The sequence below is a fragment of the Cavia porcellus genome, unplaced genomic scaffold (genome assembly GCF_034190915.1).
Source record: "Cavia porcellus strain 051 isolate PalLab524CR breed Dunkin Hartley unplaced genomic scaffold, mCavPor4.1 scaffold_46, whole genome shotgun sequence".
Taxonomy (NCBI): Eukaryota; Metazoa; Chordata; class Mammalia; order Rodentia; family Caviidae; genus Cavia; species Cavia porcellus.
Genome location: NW_026947529.1, coordinates 1691655 through 1713892, shown reverse-complemented (window position 1 = coordinate 1713892; position 22238 = coordinate 1691655).

Here is a 22238-nt window from a genome sequence, read left to right as displayed (position 1 = left end):
GCTTGCCTTTCCATTTCAATGAAGAGTTTGAGGAGTGTTGGCATTAGGTCTTCTTTGTATTTCTTGTAGAATTCTTCAGTGAATCCGTCTGGGCCTGGGCTCTACTTTGTAGGTAATGATTGTATTACATTTTCAATTTCATTGATAGAATTTGGGTTATTCAGTAGTTTTACATCTTCATGACCTAGCTTTGGTACTTCATATGCTTTAGGAATCTGTCTATTTCTTCTGTGTTATAAAACCTTTGAGAGTAGAGGTTTTTGAAATAGGTGTTGATGATCTTCTGTATTTCAATAGGGTCTGTAGTAATTTCACATCTTTTATTCCTTATTGCATGGATTTGAAGTTTTTCTTCCATTTTTAAAATAAGGTTGGCTAGGGGCTTTTCAATTTTATTTATTCTTTCAAAGAACCAGGCCTTTGATTCATTGATTTTTTGGATTTTTTTTTAGTCTTTATTGCATTGATTTCTGCTCAGATTTTTATAATTTCTTCTCTTCTTTTGGCTTTGGGCTTGACTTGCTGTTGTTTTTCTAGATGTTTGAGGTATAACATCAGGTTATTTATTTGTATTCGTTCTGTTTTCCTAATGTGGGAACTCGTGCAATAAATTTTCCTCAGAAGACAGCTTTCATTGCATCACACAGATTCTGGTACATTGTATATGTGTTTCCATTTGTTTGTAGGTATTGTTTAATTTCTTCTTTAGTTTCCTCTGTGACTCACTGATTACTCAAGAGTGTTATTCAGTTTCCATGTGTTTGTGAGATTTTTGCAGTATCTTATCATTAATTTCTAATTTCATAATGGTATGGTCTGATAGCATGCAAGGGATAATTTCAACCCTTTTGCATTTATTTAAATATGCCCTGTGAATTAATATATTGTCTATTTTAGAGAATGACCCATGTAATACTGAGAAGAATGTGTATGCTGTTGTTGTTGGGTGGAATACTCTGTATATGTGTTAAGTCCATTTGTTCACAGGTTCAATTCAGTTCTTTTATTTCTTTGTCATTTTCTGTCTGGTTGATCTGTCCATTGGTGTCAATGGTGTGTTAAGATCTCCTGTTAGAATTGTGTTAATGCTAATTTGATTTTTTCATTTTTGTTAGTACTTGTTTTATATAACTGGGTGCTCTGGAGTTTGGTGCATATAAATTTAAGATAGTTTTCTCTTCCTCTTGGAGTTTTCCCGTAACTAGTATGTAGTGACCTTCTTTATCCCTTCTGATCACTATTGGCTTGAAGTTCACATTGTCTGCAAACAGAATAGCTACCCCCCCCCCTTTTTTTTTTGGTTCCTGTTGCATGAAGTATTGTTTTCTATCCTTTGACTTTCAGTCTGCGAGTATCTTTTGGATTTAGATGGGTTTCTTGTAGAGAGCATATGGTTGGATTTTGTTTCTTAATCCATTCTGCCAGTCGGTTTCTTCTAATTGCTCCATTGAGACCATTTATATTAATGGTTAGAACTGTTATATATTTGTTTATTGTTGACATGTTATCTTTCTGCTGTTGCATCTTTATATTTCTGCTCTTTTTAACTGTCTGTTTTGTTTAGTGCTTTTTCCCTAAATGTATCTAGGCTGTCTTTCAGTATTCTTTGCAGAGTTGGCTTGGAGATCATGAAGTTTTCCAGCTTTTCTTTGTCATATAAGTATCTTATTTCTCCATCGATTTTGAAGGACAGTTTTGCAGGGTACATCAGTCTAGGTTGGAAATCATTTTCCTTTAGGATCTGAAATACTTTGCTGCATGCTCTTCTTCACTTCATTGTGCTGAGAAGTCTGCTGTCTTCTGATATCTTTCCTTTATAGGTGATCTGTCTCTTCTCTCTGACAGCTTTTAGTATTCTATTCATTTGCTCAATTTCTGGGATGGTCACTATTATATGTCTGGGTGTAGATTTATTCCAGTTATGGTTATTTGGACTTCTATATGCTTCATTGATCTTCATATCAGTTTCCAATCTCGTGTTTGGGAAATTTTCAGCTATTACTTCTCTAAATATCCTCTTGACATCCTTTACGTTGTCCCCTTCTTTTTCATTTATCCCTATCAACCATATGTTATCCCGCTTTGCATCATCTTGCAGGTGTTCAATAGTTATTTCCTGTTTTCTTGTTATTTTTAAAAGATCTTTCCTTTCCTGTTCACTGGCTAAAATCTTGTCTTCGAGGTCTGAGATTCTATCTTCATATTCATTGAGGCAATTTTTACAACTTTCAGTGGAGTTTTTGATTTCCTGTATATCACTTTGCATCTGCTTTATGTATTCTGTTTGTTTCTTATAGAGTTCATCCAGGGATTCTATCTTTTTGTTTAGTTCCTCCAATTTTTAACTGTGTCTTCTTTAGATATGTTCAGAATCTCCTTCATTTCTTTTAACATTTCTTTTTTTAACCTACGAGATTATTTCTGGTTTGAATTTCTTTAATGCTTCTGAAAGTTGCTTCTTTATTTCAGTTACTATTATTTCAGGTATTTCAGTTATGTGGAATGTGTTTTCTTCTATGCACATGGCTCCTAGGCTTTTTTGGGATGGGATGGATGTTTGAAATTGCATTTTGGTCTTTCATTTTGTCATTTTGCTGTATTTTCAAGCTTCAAGTATTGTTCCAAGTGAGGGAGCGAGTTCACCCAGATTGGGATGGGATTCCATGCCTCGGCTGAACTTGCTGGCAAGGTAGGGAGTTCCCCCAGACTGGAATTGGAATCTGTTCCTCAGCCCCACTCGCTGGTCCCGGCAGGAATCTGTGGGCTCATCCCCAGGTGAGGAAGAGAGTTTCCCCAGACTGAAAAAAGATTATCTGCCTTGGCCCGACTCCCTGGTTCTGACTTGCTGGTCCCAACTCACTGGTCACAGTGGGCAACCACCTGGTCCCCAGGTGAGCAAGGGAGTTCCTCCAGAATGGGATGGGATTCTGTGCCTTGGCCTGACTCACTGGTACTGGCAGGAAACCACGGGTTCTACATCAGGTTTGATTATTAACTGCTTTCACATCCTACAATGCCTTCAAAGTTGTGTTTTTATAAAAATAGCTATATAGTGTAACCTTAGACCGCTTTGTTTTGTTTTGTGTTTTTCTCTTTTTCCTCTTAAATAAAATAAAAAAAATAGCTATATAATGTTATGCTTAATTATATAGTCCCTGATGATGTGGGCAATTCTATTGAAAATAACAAGAGAAAGCATAGAAGGTACTATATATCACCTAATATTGTGGCCTTATATGTCTCTTTCATATCATGATTTTCTAGGAATTTGTTTCGTTGTCTTCTTTTGATCTGTTTTCCCCCATAACACAGAAAGCATAGATATACACATAGCGATTCACACATGGGAAGAATTTATAACCGATTTATTGGAACAAATAATATAATGCATAATGTAATGAACAGGTACTCTGAAGAAGTGACACTAAGAAACCCAATGCTAATTCTGTAGCATTATGATATAAAATTGAGCAATACTATTATTCATTGTTCAGAGTGTTATTAGTCTAGTCTCTTATTTTTTGGGGAATTGTAGTTTTAACATGGCTTTGTTTTAATCTTTTGATGCACATGCTTCATTTTCTCTTTCATAAATGATGTTTCTGAAGTTGATGCAATATTTGGCATTAAGATATACATTTGTAGAAGCTTGGAGCATGTGTTTTTGACAAAGTTGTGTTCTTTTCACATAACTTGTACATTAATGAATGTTATGTTTTCCAAGTTGTGACAAGACATCTGCTGATTTCCTAGCATCACTGGATATCATACCTTGTAAATTATGTTGCCTGATTTTGTTTCTCAGTGGAGCCAATATTGGTCATTTAAGTAAACCTTTGTTTTTCTAACCATCAGAATTTTAATTGTTATGTTTATATTACATCTTTATTTGCTAGTAAGTTTTCCCCACATGTACCAAATGTAAACCATACTACTGTGAATTTCTGATTGTGCCATACTCACAGAATCATAACTTGTCTCCAATAGCACATCACAATATATATATCAATATCTCAAGAAATTATAAAATTTGGCATGATTTATGAGTAACCATACTTTGAAATCAATTTTTCTTAAATATGGAGTTGTTTGGGGGGGGAAATGTTGTTATTAGATGTATCATGCAAATGCCTTTATTTTATTCCTTGATGCTGTGAAAGCATTATATATTTTGTAATTATTTCTGTTTTTTCCTAAAATACTGAAGTAATGGCATGAAGGGAAACCTAAATTTTGAGCTGTCAACACAGTAAAAAGTAAATTTGCTAAATTAAGATTCAGGTTGTGTTCTGTTTTACTGAATTGTGAATTTATATAATGGCATATCACTTTATTTATAAGGACCAGTGTACGACGTTTGTGGTGTGTAGTGATTATCTTTAAACACATACACTGGGCCATGAGTCCCAGTTGGTTTCCTGTGGCCTGTGGTTTTCACTTCCATTTTAACATTCATGTAATTTGTAACGTGTTTAATGCAGTGTTGTTGAATACAAAATCTGCTTAGGAATTATGTTGCTAAAAAATGTGGTGTCATGAAAACACAAGTGAACATTGCAGTAAATATCCCTAATCTAGTGAAAATAGCTTGCTCAAGTCAAAATAAATTACTCACCTCTTATGTAATCACCACTAAAACTATATCTATTTTGTACCTGAAGAACCTGATATACTTCTCAAAGTAAAAGACACTGTGAAGTACATTGTCAGCCTCTATGCACTACAGCATGTGGCCAGATCCCCTGCAGCATATTTCTGCATACCATCAATGGGAATATTTGGAGTTTGTATTAAAGCTAATAATAGAATATAGGCAATTCTATTAGAGATAGTGGGAGGCATTATGGTAACCATTGTTGATCACCTTGTATTATGTTTTTACATTATCTATTATGTCCACCCTTTTGACTTGACCGATTCTGTTCTGTTATGTCACATTTGGTTTTACTCTCTTCCAAAAAAGTAATAAGAACCGTGGGAGCAATGAAACCCAAAATGTGTAATAGTCATGGTACAAAAGAGAGGAAAAGAAAGTGCTCCAAACTATATAACTGCATGTATATTTAAGTGTATAAGATAGAAAATGATATCACAGAGTTTTATTGGATCAATGAACAGAACTGTTTGCAGTATAATTGATGGAATGTCCACTTTACAAGCTTTAATTTTGTGACTTGAACAATTATTTCTAAGATGACAATATGTAATCCATTAACTAGTGATTTCCTACTGTTCATTTTTTTTTCTGTAAATCTGTATAACTTGTACCCTTTCCCTGCTTTTTTTCTTTTCTCCTTAAATAAAATTAAAAAAAAAATGAATCTATAAGAATATATCCTGAGTACATGCACTTTCTCATTTTACCATGAAAGTAAATCTTGCTGGTCCTGTTGATGCATGCTTGTAATGCTAGCAACTCAACAGGCTTAAATTAGTGGAAGAGGAAGTTGAGTCTAACCTACACAATTAGAGTGACCTTGTCTCAAAATATATCTTCAAGTTCTACAGATGTTGCTTAATGCTTTAGATCTCCTCCGTTTCTTTCCCAGCATCAACATTTTTTAATACTCACAATTGCACATCAGTAGTTGTCTTTTTATCAGTTGGCCATGTAGCAGTTATTCCAGAGAATCACTTGTGAAACACCTTTGTTTTGGCAGTGACCATCCTGAGCATCATTTGGACAGTTGTCAGTTTAACCCATTCATTCTTGTATTGAACACAGTAGAATTGTCACTTTTATATTCCTTGTTATTTTGTAAAACCTAACAAAAATTATGCAATTTTTGATCATTTTGTATTTAATTGCATTGGTAAGGAGTTACCTATAAAGATTAGGCTAAAGATGATTTCTTATGTTCAAGCATCAGTAGAGAATGAGATGTGATGATGATGGCTTTGAAGCTGACTTTGGGAGGCAATTGCTACATGGGTTAGCAGAGTGTGAAACAGTTTTTTTTATGCCTGCATTTGAAGTTTAAGGAAACAAGTATGTTGAGGTCAAGAATATAAATGTACGATAGGGTAAAATAATCACTACTGCAAATTGTGATTTTTCTTTTACTCAGGAAGTGTACTTCTTTGGTAATTTGTGCAGCAGTCTCAAATATGCCTCTATTGGAGTAAAATATAGTGAAACATGAAAGAGCCAGACTTTCCATGTTCTGAATATAAAGGTATTAAAAAACATTTTTTAAAAATACTATTCCTGCTGTTTTGTGTAGAAAATAAGATATGGTTACAAAAGAAGCAAAAAGGACTTTGTAAGATTTTGATCCTCCTGCATAAGCATACAAGCCACAAAAAAGTCAAACCAAAAGGATGAAGAAATAAACTACAGAATGAGAGAAATTTTGCCTATTACTCCCTGACAGCTGACATGTAAAACCAATAGGAACATGATGCACATTTTTCAGAATATGTACAAATTGCCAGTAATACTTGAAGAACTATTGAGCATTTTTGCACAATAGAGAAATGCAAATAGGGACATCATTTCATTGCAGAGAGAACCACTCACCATAAGATCTAAAGAACATTCAGGAGACTACAGGAGAAAAGGAATTATTTAATCTTTTTGTGGAAATGTAGGTAAGTAGTTCAGCTACTACTGAATTCAATTTTTAAAGTATTCAAAAGACTAAAATTAGTAATTCTCATTAGTGCAGTGCCTCCTTTAGTGGGTCTCTTCCCCGAAGAGTTAAGGACATATTGCAGTGATTCATGCAGATTCCTGTTATTGCAGCAATATTCATTTTTCTGTGGAGAGCAGCAGCAAGCACTGCTCCATCACCACCAAATACCAGTGTACTCCGTTTGATAAATGATGTGATATTTTATTGTGAAGTTGGCTGTGACTTAGGTTTTCCAGTAGACTACAGGTCAGTGTAAATATGATAGTCATGCTAATGTCACAAGGCCATCACTAGTACACTATTATGTTCATTAGATTTGATGTATTTATCTTTTTGAGGAAGCATGTTGATATGAAGTTCAGGCTGGCTTTGAAGTCACATTATAACCCAGAGTAGTCTCAAATAATTCTCCTTCCTTAGTGTCTCAATACTTGGCTCCACACAAGAGCCACCATGCCTAGTTTATATTTGGTATATTAAGTGCATATTCAGGGTATTTTATTTCAACTCTTTATGTTGTTAAAGTATTTCCATATTTTACATCCAGCATTTGTAGAAACTTTGGCCTTATTGAGGTGGTGATGTGCATATCACCAGACTCATGACATTGTCTCCTGGGTTCAGAGCTGTCAGTGTACTGCAGTGAAACATAGCTGTACAAAGCTGTTTCTTTTTCTACTTTCCTTAGAAAACATTTTTAAAAATTCCATGGATAGTCAGAGAGTCAATAACCCTGGCTAGAGTATCATGCAAATGCTGATAGTTAAGTACAGTGTAGCACTGACCCAAAGATAACTTTCTGTCATCTGAGAATCTCTATAGTCCTTTCTGTACACACACTTTGTGCCTGAGCCAGCACCTGTTATGGGTCCCAGAGTCTGCTGCAAGGCCATGGAACACATAACCTAGTGACCACCTCCAGACTGGTGTCCTATATGCCACTCTGCTGAGGCAGAGTACAGCTTCTGGCAGGAAGCCAGAGGCTCTGAGGCTCTGAGACAACACTGGTTTTTCCTTTTGAACATAGATAATATAATATTTCTGTAAGAAAGACAGCTCTGTCCCATATTTCTACCCAGGAAAACAGAAGATGAATCTGGAGACTGTGGATTAGACAGGGGTGCTGCTCTTCTGCTCTGCCAGCCTGGTATTGGGTGGGAACATGACAGTGGCCCAGGCTTGTATCCTCCCAGGACCTGCACCAGACAACGAGGATCTGCCCTCAGGGCATGTCAGACCCAGTCACACATGACTTAGGGCAGGAATTGTGTAGTGGGATTCTCAGTGGTAGTCAGGCCTTAATGTTACTCTGCTGGACTCAGTGAGTCTGAGTGGCTTGTGGGTGAGTCTTGTGACACCTGTCCTGGTCTCTCTCCTGCCTCTGGGTGCCAGAAGGCTGGGGACAGTGAGCTCTGTCCTTTAATGCCCTTGGCATTTGGCATTTGCCCGCAATCATCCTGAAGGCTCTGGGATGAGTGAACCATTTTTTCAGCCATTCCCACATGGTCTATCTATGCGTGATCCTGAGGCTGGGGTCTCATGTCCTGGGAAAGCAGCATAACCTGCACCCAGTTCACTGTCTTGAACCAACTGTCTGTAAAGACCAACTGTCACCAGACCAAGGTGCCTGGTGACCTGAGCCTTCAGAGTTCTGTTTGGACCTCTCACCAACGAAGTGAGGTCATGCACTGGGGTCCACAATTTGGCCTTCCTCTGTGATATCACCTTTATTTTTGTTGTGGAACAAATCTATGTCCTCAGAAACAACAAGTTAAAATGCTAGAAAACTGTGTATACATTTAGACTTTGTTGCACTTTGAAAATTTTAATGCAGCAAGCATGTAGATGCTTTAGATGTGTCAGGCTGGGTGCCAAACAGAAATGTCCATCCAAAGGATCCATTGTCTCAGAGGATGAAAGACACATTGTCTTCTGTTAAAGATCATCAAGTGTTAGGATGACTTCCTTTCTTGGGCTTATATTAGTTTAATTTCACTTCCATTAGGAAGCAGAATAGCCATAATAATTTTACCAAACAATGTGAAGGTCTCATGTTATAAACCCCATATATCCAGGAGAGGAGGATTCATAGCCAGTTTTATTCTCACGTGCTTAGGAATGATTATTTATTCATCCTTAAATATTCAACTCAGCTATACACTGTAGTGCTCCAAACTCTGACCTCCAGGGAGGGGGGGCAGCAGGTGGTGAGTACAAGGGGAGGTGACATCATCACCCCATACTGATGAATGACACATGTGCATCACCCCTGGGGAACTTGTCTCCTAGCTTCTGCTGTCACTTCCTTTCCTCCCATGCCAATCAGACCATGGGCTTTGTGTCCCTGATGGGTAGTTTCTCTTTCCTAGAGGTAATGGTGCTGAGCCTTTTCACTGTAATACTCTTTGGTTGTTCTCCTTGAGGCAGTGTTTCCATGCTGGGCTCTCTCTGTGCTGCCACCACCCACTATTATAGGGCTGATACAAGCACATGCACCTGTCACCCATCTTGTGATGGCCATTTTTTATGTTTTTGGGTCAGACTTCAAAAGGAAGCTGCCACACCCATTCTTACATAAGCATTTGAGTGGATACTGACATTTATTTCAAAGAAAATGCATCATATTGCTGGTGTATGGATAACTTAGAAATTCTTGCTGTATCTTTGGAAGCAGATGTTTAAAGCAAAGTTACGTGGTTCCTTTTTTTTTGTTTTGTGTTATTTTGCTATACTATATTATATTCTGTTATGTTATATTGTGTTATATGTTGGTGAGGATTTTGAAAGTCCTTCAGGGTGTTTTCAGTACTTTCTGATTTGGTTTTGTATAACCAACCTGATGAACTTTGAGAATATCAAAATCTTTGAGGAGTTTTGTTTTGGAGAAAATTTAAAGAGGAAAACACAATCAGGGATGTTGTTGTACACCTGTCATTCCAGGCCTCTGAGGCAGAAAGTTTGTGGTGAGTTTTAGGTCATCCTGGGCTACAAGGGAATATCAAGGTCATACTGAACTGCATAGCAAAACCCTGTCTGAAAAAAAAAGAAAGAAGAAAGAGAGCAAAAAAAGATAAAAATGAAAAGTCAAAAATAGACTTTCCAGTGAGAAATCTTTGTGAGGTTCTCTTGCATGTGTACTTTACTCAGCATACCTAGCATAAGGTTTACCATCATGGAGACATTGATGTTCTTCCAGGTGATTGTACTCTTTCAATTTTTTAAAGGCTTTTTACTTAGATGACTGTAGATATGCTGCTGAATATATCCTCTTAGGATTCGGGTAGTTCAGTATGAAGAGATTTTGATCATTCTGTTTTTTATTTTCTGTCCTAAATTTATATTTAGTACCAGAATTTGAGCAAGGGATTACTATTTTTATTTTGAAATAATAATAAGAATCATATAAAGATACACTTTTTAAGTCTATAAAAAGATAAAATAAGTATAGATTAGTAGTGATTAATGTACCTTGTTCAGTGATTTCTGAGATTTCTTAAAGATCAATATTTTCATACATTTGTAAAAGCTTAGGTTTGGTACAAATTTTAAGACATGGTCTCACTAATTTTCTAAATGTCCCAGGCTAGGCTTAAACCTTTCCTCATCATTCCTCCCTCTCCCAGAGTGCTGGGATTACAGGTGTATATTATCCTGAGTTGGCAATTGGTAGCAGTGTTGTGTTCTCATGCAATAAAATATTTGGCTTTGGTCTTCAGACACTTTGTAGATTGAGTCACTCTAGTTAAGCTGTCTGCCACTTTCCAGGTCTACAGCTTCTTTCACAGTGAATAGGACTGAAAATCCCATTAACACTGTTAGTAGATTCTCTGCTTTTCTAACTGTGGTCAGCAGGCACTTCAGAAGATCACTCCAAATGCCTTCTGAACTAGGATTGAGGCTTGGTGTCTTTGAAGCACATTCTCTCTCTCTCTCTTTTTTTTTTGATTCCTCATGGAATTTGATGATTGAAGTCAAATCACAAGAAAGGTGGGAAGGTTAAAGCTACTTGGGGCACACTCCCCTCCAGAAGGCCAGGCCAGTGTAAAAATATATTTTCCCTCCTGGTGTCAGTTGCAAGGTTTTTTGTTGTTGTTGCTGCTGTTCAATTTCTAGGATTTGAATACAGAGCTTTGCATTGGCTTCTTTGTCTTCACCTTTTAACACTTTTCTTGTTTTGAGCCAGGTCCTTAATAAATGGCTAAATTGCTGAGGCTCACCTTGAATTTGTGATGCTCCTGACTCAGCCTTCCAGACTGCTAGGATTACAAACCACACCACCAGACCCGGTCTCATCATAGTGTTGTTAAAAACTTATTGGCTAAGCAAGGAATGGTGAAAATGCCTGTAATGCCTGTACTCAAGTGGCTGAGGCAGCAGGATTCCTGGGAGTTCCAGACAAGCCTGCAACATATTCTGAGTTCAGCTCAGGCTACAATGACACAAGGAGACCCTGACAATAAAAAGAAAATGAAAAAATAGGGAAGAAAAGGAAAGGAAAGGAAAGGAAAGGAAAGGAAAGGAAAGAAGAAATAAATAAAATTCCTAGTGATTTTGTCACTTGGTGTGCATCTGGGGAAGCTGTTTTAGTCTGTGGTCCTTTTCTTCCAGTGTAAAACCCTTTTGACTATTGTTACTTTATAGTACCTGGAAACTAGTATTTTGATCCCTCTACTTTTAATGTTCTTTCTACGGTTATAGGATGACTCTTTGTACTTCCTTGTGAATTTTCATATTTTTTTTATATTTCTAGGAAAATGGCACTGCTACTTTGACAGGAATGGCACTGAAACACCTGGTTGCTCTGGGTAGCATGTACATTATAACATGAATTCTTCCCATCCCTCATAACAGTATAGCTTTTCTTCTGTTAGTGCTTTTCTACTTATTGCATTCCAAGAAGATGTGAGTTTGCTTCAGTTTAACCTAATCATTAGTTATTTTTGATTATTTGTGAAATGAATTGTGTTCTTTGTATTTGAGGCTACAATTTGTTTGTAGTACGTAGTAATGAATTGATTAGGGCATGTTGCTCATGTATCCTGCAATTTAAGTGATTTGTGAATTTGTTATATAAGGTTGTCAATGGAGTTTAAATTTCTTATATACAATGCTGCAAACCTCAGAAGAACTGCAACGACAATTAATTCTTCCTTTCTGATTTGGAAGGCTTTGCTTTCTCTTTCTGGATTAAATTCTATGGCCAGGACTTCGAGTACTCTATGTTGAAAAGAGTTGCAAGCCTTGTCTCCTTCCTGACCCTAGAAGCTAGGCTTGCAGCTTGTCACCCCCTGAGCACCATGACAAGGGTGGAGCTTGTCATGCTGTGCTGAGGTCCATTCCTCCTACTTATAGTTTGTGAATGATTTTTATCATGAAAAAATGGTACCTTTTCAGCTTCTCAAAGCTGTTTTTCCAAATCTCTTTAGGGGTTAGCTGTGCCTTATGCTGTGAATGTGGTAAGCGACACTTAATAGTTTGTGAGAGAGGGAACATTCTTGCACCACTGAGATTGAGCCCAGTGTTGATTGTGTTGGTTAATTTTAAAATGCTGGTGAGTTAATGTGGCAAACATTTAGCTGAACACTTTTGTGTATGTTTGTTAGGAATATTAGCTAACAGAGTGTTTTCATTTATTTTATTTTTAACACATTATTGTCTGGATGACTTGTCACTTAAAAGAAGTTGGTGGTGGTTTTTTCTTCAACTTGATGAAAGAATTAAAAAACAATCAGTATTCATTCTTTACCACATACTGGATAAAATTCACCAGTGCACGTATTGTATCCTAGCATTGTCGTTGTTATTAAGCAGCTGTGATGTTTACCCATTGCCTGTCCTCCTTATTTCTCTTTTCATCAGACTGTTTCCTTCTGATGCGTGTGTTTTGGGGACATCAATGGACACCACATATCCTTTAAGGGTCACATCTCATTTTATTTATGGATGCTACCATTTACTTTTGTATCTTCAAACTATCTCCATAATATATAATTTTGTGAGTAACTCCTTTCAGTTACTCAGTTTTTAATGCACATTCTTGCAGGGTTTGGTTAATGCGGGAGGAAACTGGGGCTGATGAGGGCCTGTTCTCTTATTTAAGGCTTTGTACCCTGACATGCCTGCAGTGCCTCCATCTCCTGGCCTGCACCATGTAAACACCTATCCTGTTCCACAGCTATGGTAAGTCGAAATGTGGCAGTTCAGATCTGCACCTGGGTGGAAAACATTCAGTCAATTTGAGCTCTGTAACAGAATGACCTTCTCATACAGAGCTCCCCTGAGTGAGATAGGGGGCCTCAGGCATGTAGGGAGGAGCTCTGGAACCATTCCAGCTCTCTCCTCTCCAGTGTGGAGTGTGTGACGCTTTCCTTAGAACTCACTAATGGATGAGGCAGCCTGGACTGGGCCCTTTTTAGCCATGGTTCCTGCTAGGTGCCATGGTGTCCTGCACCTCTGCCTGGACCATCTCTCTGACTTCAGATATCCACAGAGATATGAGCAGACTCAGTCTTCCTCTACCAGGCTCTAACTCTATGCTGAAGCTTCAGTGAAATATCTGTGTCCCTCAAATTCATCTTATATATATTTAACCTGGAAATTCCACTTCTAAGGGTCATTATAAAAAATGAGATTGAGAGACTCCATATTCTCTTCTTAGTCAGTTAAGGTGTGGACAGTTAGAAACCATGAATGTTCCACAGCACAGCTGCTGAGTTAATTATAAATGACATTCACTCAAAATACTGAAAGAAGGCCATGTCTCTGATCTTTCCTGAGATGGAAGAGAGCTTGTGTCCTGGCCTCTCTACACCAGCAGTGAAGAGACACAGGCCTGCACAGCAGGTGAGGACAGGAGAGAGGAGCTGGTCAATGGCAGACCTCTCATCCTGGGAGGGATGCCTTTGGGGTTTTTCCATTGCATTATTTATAGTGCTCCACTCAATATTACTTCTCTCCTGTTCTATTCACTTAAGAATAAATAGTTGGTATTTTCTTGAATAGGTGAGTGGAAATGGATGACTTAATTTTCTTTTATCTGTAATGTAGGATAAGCATATAGAAGAACATTCAAGCTTCACTTTATAGATATATAAAATAAGGAGTCTTTTTATTCAGAAAGGCAACACATCATTCATGACTAACTTAAAAACCCCCACCACATAAAGCCATGCGGATCCTGCTGGGCTGGGTGTCCTGCCCTCCCTACCTGAGAAGTCACTGTGCTCATCTGTGTCTGGTAGAGGACACCCAGAATCTTCTTCAGAGTCTCTTTTTCCAGCAAGGAGGACTTGAATCTTTCTGTGTTCAGGCCAAGCAGGGAGTGTGCAGCATGCAGAGGAGCCCAGCACCTCCTGCCTTACACCTCCTGCCTTTTCCACCACCGCATCCATGCTGCAGGCCTGCAGGCCCAATAAGGTGGAGACATGAGGGTGCAGCAAAGACTCTGCCACCTCAGCCCCAAGGGTCTCTACTCCTGGGTCCGGGGCCTCAGCCTCCACCAGGCTCCAGGCTCTGCCCTGCATTGGACTTACATAGTGGGCCAGACACACCATCAGTGCCTTGGGACTAAGTCCATTTTCCATAGTGACCCTTCCATTCTGCAAATTTTGATCCTTTCTAAATGAGGCTGCCGCATTGGAGACAAAACCCCACACATTAGCATTAATTTTTGTTTTTCTTTCTTTTCCCTGCTTTTCTTCTTCTCTTTTTCCTCCTCCTCCTCCTCCTTCTTCTTCTTCCTCTTCCTCTTCCTCTTCCTCTTCTTCTCTTCATCTTTGTCTTTGTCCTTGTCTTGGACTTAGTCTTCTTCTTGGTTTCTTTGTTGCTTTAAGCATATATTTAGAGGTGCATTTTGCCAAAAACCTTTCTTTGTCTTTTCACTTTCCAATTAACTGAAGTTTTTACAGATCTCTACTGCAGTTCTAATTCTACGTGTTTGAATGCTCAGAATCCATTCTGCAGTTTAGTAGAATGAGGGAAATAAAGCAGAAGCTGAACTTGGGGAAGATTCTGTGCATTTTAGCATATCGTACAACAACCCCTGACTCATGCCTTTTTACCTCAAAAATAGGGACTTCAGCAGCAAGTGAGTCTGCCACAGACAAAATGAGTTTTCTGTATGTATTTCAAACAATCTCATTTCCCCTCAACTTGTGAAGCACATGGTATAGGTTTCTTATGACCAAACTTGAAAAATTATTTCTAGTACATGAAAGGCTGCCACTGATCCTGAAATCATGACAGAACATTCTTGTAAACATATAGTTTGATCCACACTCTGGCAGACAGAAGCTAAGAGAGTCAGAGATGGCTGACACAGATAGAAACACCTCAAAATTGTCAACTACCAATTGCAACAAGCAGGAACCACGTTCCTGAGCTTTCACTGTTGGGTGATGGAATTGTATGGTGGGTTTTGTACTAGGTGTTCTGAGGCAGCTCAGTAAATCTAGGTTGCTGCCTGGATCCCACTTCCTGCAGTGCAATACAAACATAAAGTCATGAACATGCATCATTAATTTGAAAATTTCTATTGCAGTTATGAAACCTGTATGCATGAGAGTCCACATCTCTGCCATAGCAGACCTACCCACGTGTATTACCACCATATCTTGTAAAGGGTCAGTTTATTTATACAAAGTGCAGAGTGATGTTCTCAGCCTTGATTTTCCAGACTGGTGCATTTCTTGAATGGAAATCATTTCTTGAAGGGAATTTCTTGAAGGGAAGTCATCAGTCATTCTTGAAGGGAAGCTAAATGATTTAGTTTGAGTAAGCTTCAAGTATGTTGCTGTGCTTCTGTGTGACATCCTCGCTGCCAGACATGAGGAAGGCAATGAGTGGGATCTGCTGCAGATTTAGCTCCAGAGGGACACATTTTGCACAGCTGTGTCAGGCAGGGTTCTCCATGACCTGACTGCCCACCCTTTCCCAGTGCTGTCTCTGGCTTTGGGAGGTGCTGGATTTCAGTGAAGATTCCCAATGTACTGGCTGGCCCTGGGGAAACCTTGTCATGAGTTTGTCATCCTTGGCCCTGCACCTCTGTGGGCCTGGGGCCAGGGCAAGTTTCCCCCCGCTGCAGTGAACAGCATCATCCAGACAGCTCTCCTGTACATACTCTATGTGGAGGCTAGCAAGGGTCCCAGTTCATTCCTGCTTCAAAAAGTACTGTGAATCAAACTCTTGAAAATTTGTGCAGCATTATGTGTGGGAGAAAACTCTATTCTTAGTCCTAGGAGTTCTGGGGAAGGCTGTTTAGAGCTCTGATGGGAGCTGCAAGATAGGGCTGTGCTCTGCCCCCCATGTCCTTCCCATTGTTGTTCAGCACCTGCCTTAAAATGTGTCAGTGGATGGGGAAACAGCACATTTCATGGATGTGTGCTTGCATGAAACCAGTTTAGGGGTCTCAGTGTTTTGCGTGCTTGTTGGCCATGTCTGGTGATTCACTTTGAGTTAGAAGAATTTGCCATTTCCCTCACAAAATGGACTCATGATACCTCTTTCACATTTGTAATAAAAACCATCTATCTGACTATTGGTTGTAAAGAAAGGTTTCCTGTTTTGGTTTTTGCATTATTGTTGTTTTTCAAATGTAATGAATCAGCCCTTTGTAGCTCCCTTTGTATCACTGAAATACCAGAAAACATTTTCAGAAATGAAAAGATCAGTACATACACAATGGTGTCTGCATTTTCCGTATAGACTTTTTTCTTTAGCATTTCCTCTTCGTTCAAAGAGCAGTAGCAGCCATTCTCCTCCAGGAATGTTTGGCCAACAGAATCTGATGCACTGATATGAAAGACCAAGGGTAGTAAATCACAGTGAGAGAAAGGTCAGAACAGGGTGGGGACTAGCAGGAGAGAACAGGGGTATGGATGGGTCCAACACTGAGCTGAAAGCTGGAACTCAACAGATGTAAAGATTGTACCAATTGATGATGTGCTTATGTTTGACTCAACTGAACATGTGGAAACTAATGAAATCTTAACTTAAAATTATCTTAGAATTTAATGTTTCAAAGAACTATAGATTTAAGAGTAGAAATGAAAACTGAGAAATAGAAGAGGTAAAGGGAAAGGGAAGTGAAGGGCAGGTGCTTTGCAGGACTTGAGCCCTAAGTGGAGCGCAGGACACCTGCCATGGAGCCAGTGAGAGACCTGCCTTGGAATACCACCAGACCGGGTATCTGACCTTGATTTTCAGATTGATCCCAGAGCTGGTGAGGTCATTGGAGGTGAGGCTGGCACAAGATCTGTAAGTAGACCTTGAGCTCAGTCCATTACCAGCCCTGCTTTAGAAAAATCCCCAACTGTCCTTGCTCCTTGCAAGCCCCAAAGCCTCCCAGGGCCTGTCAGGGACAGCTCTGTGCACAAATGCACCCCAGGAAAACTCCCCATTCTCCCTGACCCCAGTCACTTCTGCATGCCTCTGTGTTGCAGGAGGCCCCACGTCTGAGATTCTTTCTCCCTCTAAAGTGCCCCGTGTCCTCCTCAGAAACCAACAGACACAGGCCAATTCCTTCTCATTGTAGTGCTCATTTTCAGTGAGCTAGGCTTGGCCCAACTCAATCAGATTAGGTTGGGCTGATTTTACCACCTTGCTTAGCAGCACCTGCCAGGACCCAAGAAGAGAAACTCTGATCCTGAGGAGGACAGGTGTAAGCAGCACTCCAGGTCTGGCCTCCCTCCCAAACTGCCCTCCCAGGGTATCCTGTGTGCTAACCATAATCAGCCCTTGCTCACAGAGGTCTCTGGCCAGTGCTGTGACCACCTGTCCTCCACTCTTCAGGAAGCCTCAAATGCAACTCTCTTTTTCACCCTTGTGGCCTGTTGCCTCTGTGAGAAAGGGAGTGGAGTCTGCAGTGTTACTTTAATCATGGGTGCTCAACAGGGTGCTGTTCTATAACTATCTGAAAAGTGAGTGGATGGTGGGAGTGCATCCTGCCTGCCTTTTCTCCACCTTTAGTTCATATATGGAAGCATCACCCCATTCTGTGTACCTTCATGGGACTCTGCTTCCCCTATTTAATGTGCATGTGTACAGAGGAAAAGAATTAGGGACACTCACCGTAATGTGGGTAGTACCTGGTCTGCTCTCCTGAGTGACTGTGTGGCCTTCATAATATGGAAGCACAAGAGAGCAGTGTTTGCATCTTCTCTGGTCATTGCATCATGGTCAATGCCTGGTACATTGATGCTTTAAGGCACCCACCAGCTCCCTCCATGATGTCTGTGTGGAACTGGGTCATCTGGCATCCCCCAGAGATTCTTGCTCTGGATACCATGGAAGCACATGGAATGACTGCCCAGTGTCCTTCAGAGTGAAGACAACAGCTCCACCCAAGTGATGGGTCCCTGGTAAGAGGCAAAACTTTCCCTTGGGAAAGAAAAAACTGCAATGAAGCCAGGGTCCCTGGTCTGAGCAGACCTAGTTTTACACCCAACTCCTCCTTCCTACTTCCCTTGTCAAGTTAGACAAGACACCATGCCTCTCAGTTCCTTTCCAATGTGTCCCCCTGAACTATGGCATCTGCTTCCTAGGGACATCATCAGTAGTGAGAGATGACACTTTCAAACCTTGTGGGCTGGTGTCATGTGTACACAGGATACAGAATTAGAGATGAATTCCATGAAGGGGTGGAGGGGAGGTGAACACAGTGCACACAAGCCTGGTTCCTGCTGTATGGTGGTAGAAATTACACTCACCTCTTGGACATGTTTCCCTGGTGGCATCATGAGGGAGCAGAAATTCATCAGATCAGCCATCATTATGTTCCCTAAGCATCTGAATTTCTTCTATGGACTAGTGTTGTGGCCTCAAGTCAGGACCTCACACAGGCTAAGCAAGCACTATGGATGTAGATGCACCCCAAATCTACCAGCACTGTGCCTACATTCACACCTGTGTGAGTCACCACACCCATGGCAAGGGTGCTTAACTGCTGACAGCTCACCTTCTGATGGCCTCCTCCTGAGTAGCCCATTCCTTGAGAGTGGGTCACATATAGTGAATATTGTTCTGGTTTGTATTAGCTGAGGTGAAATTGAGCCCAGGTCCTCATGCATGGTAGGCAAGTGCTCTATCTTGAGCTCTCTCTCCCCAATTTCTTACTTGTTCTTAATAACAGAACATGGCAGAAGTAATGGGATGTAACTATCAAGGTTCACATATAAAATGACTGTGACCAACCTCCTGCTCTCTCCCTCCTCTGTTCTTCCTTCCTCTCTGTTTCATTCTGTCTTCCTCTCTAAATCTCTGACTATCTCTGCATTTTCCCTGAGGAGAGGCTGACTATTTGCAGATAAAAAGGGTAACATACAGAGGAGACATCAGACCTCCATACTAAATGTGTTCCTGTCTGTTAGCAAGAGAGAGAGCCTGAGAACAGATTCTGCCACAGCAGTGTTTCTGCTGAGCATGCAGGAGAAACTATGTGGAAACTGGTCAGGAGAAACTATGGTGGATCCTGCAGCAGCACGTGCTGAATTCCTGACCCACAGAACCTGAGAGAACTGAAGTTTACCTGTTTGTACCTAAGTTTGCAGCCACACATTCAACAGTAGTCACTGATGCGCTATAGCAGATGTGAGGTTCTGCCCCCAGCCCTGTCCCTCGCCCACTCCTCCCCTCCCTTATTCTCACCAGGCCTTCTGTTCTCACTTCTCATCTCTTTCTTGACTAAAAAAAAATTGACTTTGAATCTCTAAATTGCTGTTCCTTTGTCTTCTGCCACTCAGACTCAACTCTTTACAGCATTAGGGCCCGCATGTCTCAGGTTCAGGCATCAGTTCCATCTCAGTGAGGCTGTTCAGATGCCCCCATGTAGTGACTTTGACCTCTGTGTGCCCTTGCTTTATTGGGATATAGCGCTGGGTCTTCTCTTCCACTACATTCTGCAGTGGTTTGTCCCTCTCCTCCAGCCTTCCAGCTTCTGGGTGGCCAGTGACATATTGTCCTGTTCTGTGTTGGTGCCAGCTTAGTTCAGCCCAGGAATAAGGTGAAGGTTTCACAATATGGAGAATGCACTAAATCGTACCAAACTCATCAACTGAAACAAGAATAAACACTTAAATTTCATTTACAATGATTCTATCACTGCCAGCCCACAATACAATAATAATAAATAGAATAATAAGTAAATCTGGAAGAGAGGGGAATGGCAGGTGTGGGTCAAGAGCTGCCTGCAGGTAGAGGTCAAGAGATGCCTCCTGCTGGGGAGCCACCAGGAGATCCAGTTCTGCAGATTGTGGAGAAATGAAAACATGTGCCTGCTCTTCCTGTGGGGCCAGAGCTGGTGAGGGAACTACAGGTGGAGCTGGCACGAGCTCTGCGGGTGCAAATTCAGCATGCACTGGAATTGCCTCTGCAGTTGCAGGAGAAGGAAACATCACTGACTTTCCAGGGACTTCTCAGGGCCAAACCTTCCCACTGCCTGTGTTCATGAACAAAGCCCCATTAAAGCCTACCAGACTGCATCCCCACACTGACTGCTGAGGGGATCATGTTCCTGTGTCTCCCATCATCTGGGCTCATTGATGTGCCATCCTCTCAAGGCTACAACCCACATCCCAGGGCTGTTTACCTTGTGACTTAGACACCAGGGACTTAGGAGGCTCCAGATGGCCCATGAGAAGCTTGGCCTGGGTATCCACCTTGGAGTTCAGCTCCAATGAAGAGTTAAGCACCAGAGATGCAGATCTGGAGCTAAAAGTGAGGTAGCAAAGCAAGAGGTCTGGCCTCTCTTGTAACACTACCTACACAGGTTACATTAGGGAGAGGCACATGGGTCTCTAGCCCAGCAAGTTCAGTGTCCACTCTCACCCTCTACCAACTACAGTGTGGTAGTGTGGGCTTTGGGATTCCTGAGAGGCTGACAGAATGCTCCGTGGGAGGCAGTCCTTGCTTACTGGTATGACACCACTCCCTTCTTTAGGGAAGCGTGACAGTTTCTCCCTACTCTTACCCACTGCAGGTCAGCTCAACAAAGGCAAAGGCTGATATCTGCCATGTCTTTGCACTCAAGGGCTCAGGGCTGGTGCTCCATGAATATCTGAGAAGTGAGGAGTCATCGATGCCTATCCCGACTTTCTGCAGTGTCTAGGTCAGGCAAAGATCTGCTGCCCAGTTCTCTTGGTCTCTGTAGAACTCTTCCTACATGGTCTGTAACCACTTCTAAGGTAGGCCTTGGACATAGAAAGACTTCCTTGAGGTGAACAATATCTGTTCTGCTGCCAATGCTGACTCGGTGGCCTCCAAAGAACATCAAAACTCAAAAGGGCAGTGGTTGCACCTGTTCTGCTTACAAGATCATGGACAATACTCAGAAAAGTGTCTTCACACAGCGTGTCTTCATGTGTATTTTGGCTTGATGACACCCACCCACTTTGCAATGATACATGTAGGCCATGGACACTTTGCCATCCCTAAGAATTCCTGCCCTGAGCATACCCTGAATCACCTTGAGTGACTCTCCTATCTCCTTTCCAAAGAATAGAACAGTTTTCCCCATGTGTGTGTGTCAGTGAGGTGGGTGGAAGGTTATCCCTGGGAATCAGGACAGCCTCTGTAGCAAGTCTTCATGGGGCCAAGGCCACAGCTAATCCCTTACCATGGAACCCCTATTTCATCCTCAGTGAGCCTGCACTCTGGATCCACTCAGCACTCCACATTTCAGTGTGGTAAACCAAGACTCAGGTGCTTGCACATGGCCAGGACTTGAATACACAGGTGGCCATATCCCACGGGGCTGCTCAGATGAGAACTTAACTTCCCTGTATCAGAACTAGTCCTGGACTCAGTGTTTATGAGTGACTGGTGGTTGAGCCTAGGGATATGTGTTCTGGGCTTCCTCTTGTCTCTGGGTGCCTCTGGGAACCTCTGTGTGCCAATGAGTCCTGGCCTGAGTTGCTGAACGCTGGGTGTTTCCAGTTGGGCTTCCTGAAGCATTGGGACCAAGTGAACCATCTTCTCCATATGTTTCCTCATGGATCCATGATACGGGGTCTTGATGCTCGGGCCACTAGCCCTGGGAAAGCAGCGTAGCATGTTCCTTGTTCACTCTCCCAAGTGAGCCATCTATGAAGGCCAACTATCACCAGACCACAGTGCCTGTGACCAGAGCCTCCAGAGTTCTGTTTGGACTTGTCACCAAGGAAGTGAGGTCATGTGCTGGAGTCCACAGTTGAGGCTCCCCTTCTGATGCCTCCTTTGTTTTTATTGTGAGCTAATCTGTGTCTTCCTTAGAAACAGCAAGTTAAAAAACTAGAAAAATGTGTGTGTTTTTAGACTTTTCCATCTAAATGATCCTTTCCCTTGAGGATGAGGTGCACAGTTTCTTCATTTAGAGATGCCTCAAATTTTATTTTGACTGTCTTTTCTGGACTTATGTTAGTTTCACTTCATTATCACGAAGGAGCATGGAGATGTTCCCAGAATGTCCATAATAATTTTCCTTGAAGGATGTGAAATGTTTCATGTTATAACACCCATCTGTACAGGAAAGGAGGATTCATAGCAAGTTTTACTCTCACATGCCTATGAATGATCATTTCATCCTTAGATGTTTACCTCAGCCACACATTGTAGTGCTCCGTATTCTGACCT